Source organism: Dipodomys ordii, unplaced genomic scaffold (genome assembly GCF_000151885.1).
Source record: "Dipodomys ordii isolate 6190 unplaced genomic scaffold, Dord_2.0 Scaffold49, whole genome shotgun sequence".
Classification (NCBI taxonomy): Eukaryota; Metazoa; Chordata; class Mammalia; order Rodentia; family Heteromyidae; genus Dipodomys; species Dipodomys ordii.
The window spans coordinates 10,798,511-10,801,574 of NW_012267265.1; positions in this window are offsets into that span (position 1 = coordinate 10,798,511).

The following is a 3,064-nucleotide window of genomic DNA, read 5'->3' on the forward strand; positions in this document are numbered from 1 at the left end:
AACCAGCTTCAGGACATTTTGGATCAGTTTGCCTTGCTGAAAAATACTTAGCTTCAAGTCTCTTTCCTATTTTTTAAAAAAATCTTATTTTGCAGTGTGCTTAGACTTAAACCCAGAGCATTGAGCATAGTGCACAGGTACTAAGGGAAACACCCACACCTTCCAGCTCTCTCCTGCCCACTTTGGTGCTAGGATTTAAATTCAGAGTCATGTGCTTGCTAGTCAAGTGCTATGTCCTACCCCTTTTTGTTTTAGGTCATTTTTCAGATAGTCTTTCTTTTTGCCCAAGACTACAGGCTGCGTTCCTCTTACCTATGATCTCCCACATAGCTATTACTACAGTTCACACGACTCTAAGCCCAGCTTATTGAGATGGGGCTTTCACTAACTTTTTGCCTAGACTGACCTCAAACTGCCACCTTCCCAGTCTCTGCCTCCTGAGGAGCTGGGATAATAGATAGGAGCCACTACACATGGCCTTTTCTCCTTCTTCTCCTCCTTCTCCTCCTTCTCCTTCTTCTTTTGTAGACATTAACAGCTAAACTTGTTTCTGGACCTATTTTTGCTCTGGCAAAATAGAATCTAGCATTTTCTAAGCACATATGTTTTGATGGTTACTTTTGATTGTCAACTTAGTTGTATTGTGGGCTGCTTAGAGAATTGGTGCCAAGAAATTGAGCAGTCTATGATTATTCTGTCTGCACCTGACCAGCAGTAAAGCCTTTGGGATTGGTTTACAGGCAGAATTTTAGAAAAGTTTGGAAAAGCAAGCTAGGAAATGTCTAAAACGCTGTAAGTGAAGCTTTGTATTTATACATAGGAAACACTTCCACTGAAACTCTATTTACACTATTAATTTGATTGATAGGGCTTCTATCACTTATGCAGGCAATTGACTTACAGATCTTAACAAGTAGTTATGGTTGGGGTCCAGAAGACTGAGATGCCAACAGGAAAGTGGGCAGATAAACACTTAGCTGATTGGGTTTTATTTGTGCATGAGGACTCTAGCACAAATGGACTAAATGCCATCATTGCAAAACTTCAGCAAAGAATGTCACTTCATTTTGTCTCTGCCCTGAGACTGTGGAGCTTGAAATTAAAATCGATAGATTAGTTTATCTGACAGAGGAAATTTTAAAGCTGCATAACATTCAAGTTCAGACTTATTTGCTTATTTTTCTAGCTGTTTGCTAAAGATGAACTGCCTAGCTGGCAGTTATCCACTTAGGACAACTGAACACTAGAAAAAGGCCTAGCAACTATCAATTAGGGGGTCAAATTACTTTGGTCCCCAATGTGTTATAATAGGAAAAAAAAACATTGAAAGAGGTGCTTATACTGGAGACCTGTCATTAACAGTGCCTTAATTTTTAACAGTATTATTCTCTTAACCAAAAACCCTTCAGGAGGTAGGGCTACTTCATCTGTCTCAGAATGTGCCCCTGAAGCCTATATATATTTTTTGGGGGGGGTCCAGTCATGGAGCCTGAACTCTGAGCCTGGGCGCTGTCCCTCAGCTCTTCAGCTCAAGGCTAGAGCTCTACCACTTGAGCCACAGCGCCACTTCCGGCTTTTTTTCTTTTTGCTTATGTGGTGCTGGGGAATCTAACCCAGGGCCTCATGTATGCAAGGCAAGCGCTCTACCACTGAGCCACCTTCCCAGCCCTGAAGCCTATACATTTAAAGCTTGATTCCCATCCTTTAGTTCTATTGGGAGGTGGTGAGGTCCTTAGGAGGTGGAGTCTAGTAGGAGATATTTAGGTAATTGGAGGTGTGCCCTTAAAGGGGATATTGGTACTCCAGCTCCTTTGTCTTCTTTTGTATCTTCACTGTGAGGTGGCTTTGCTCTTCTATGCACTCCTCCCATGGTGTGCTCCCATAGGCCCAAACCAACAGGGCCAACCAATCACAGGCTGAAATCCAACAAAACCGTGAACCACAAGTAACCTTTTCTCATTTGATGAGTTGATTTTCTCAGATATTGCTATAGCATTGGAAAACTGTCTAGCACACTTGATATAATTCCTGTGGTTGATTTTTTTTTTACCAGTACTGGTAAAAGGTTTGAACTCAGAGCCTTGTGCTTGCTAGGGAAGTGATCTACCACCTGAGCCATGCCTCTACCTAGTTCCTATAGTTTTTAATCTTAGAAGAAAGTAATCATTGACATTCTTAAACTGCTTGAACCCAATAAATTGAAAATGTAAATAACCCTAGTTGAGTAGAGTCAGCTGATATACATAAACAAGCCATATCAAAATGGTCTGTCCGGATGGGAAGGTGGCTCAGTGGTAGAGCGCTTGCTTTGCATGCCTGAGGCCCTGGGTTCAATTCCTCAGCACCACACAAGCAAAAAGAAAAAATCCGGAAGTGGCGCTGTGGCTCAAGTGGTAGAGCGCTAGCCTTGAGCTGAAGAGCTGAGGGACAGAGCCCAGGCCCAGAGTTCAGGCCCCACAACCGGACCCCCCCCCAAAAAAAAGGAAAACCAAAATGGTCTGTCCTCGGCAGTATCTTAAGAATAACCCAGACCTCTGGGTTCAAAGTAGTTTTACCATCACTTGAAAGAGTCTTGAATATCATGGTCTTGACTTTCTAAACAGTGGTTTGAAACCATCCAGACCAAAGGATCCACATGGAGGTCTTTCTTCATGGACGGTGATGGTGAAGCCAAGTTCACATTCTAACGAGCTCCCTCTGAATTGATCCCATGTGCTGCAAATAGCTCAGCTTAGCAGGGGCCACAAGAGCACATGAATGTGCTCACTGGACAGTACATCTGTAGACAGCACTTTATGTCTGAGACCCTTACCACCTACATGGTTATTAATGGTCTGAAGACACTGGACATTCCAGGGAGTGCTACTCATCCTCCACCAATGCTCATAACCTGCAGAGAAGGGGCCCTTCCCCAAGCCCATCCTCACACACAACATTTCCACAGCCCAGGAAACACAAGCACACAGTGCCCGTGCTTTAAGATTCACATGTAGAGGAGGGGGGACCAAGATGGCGACAGGGCAGTAGGGAAACGCCACAGCTCTCTCCAACCAAAAAGAGAGTT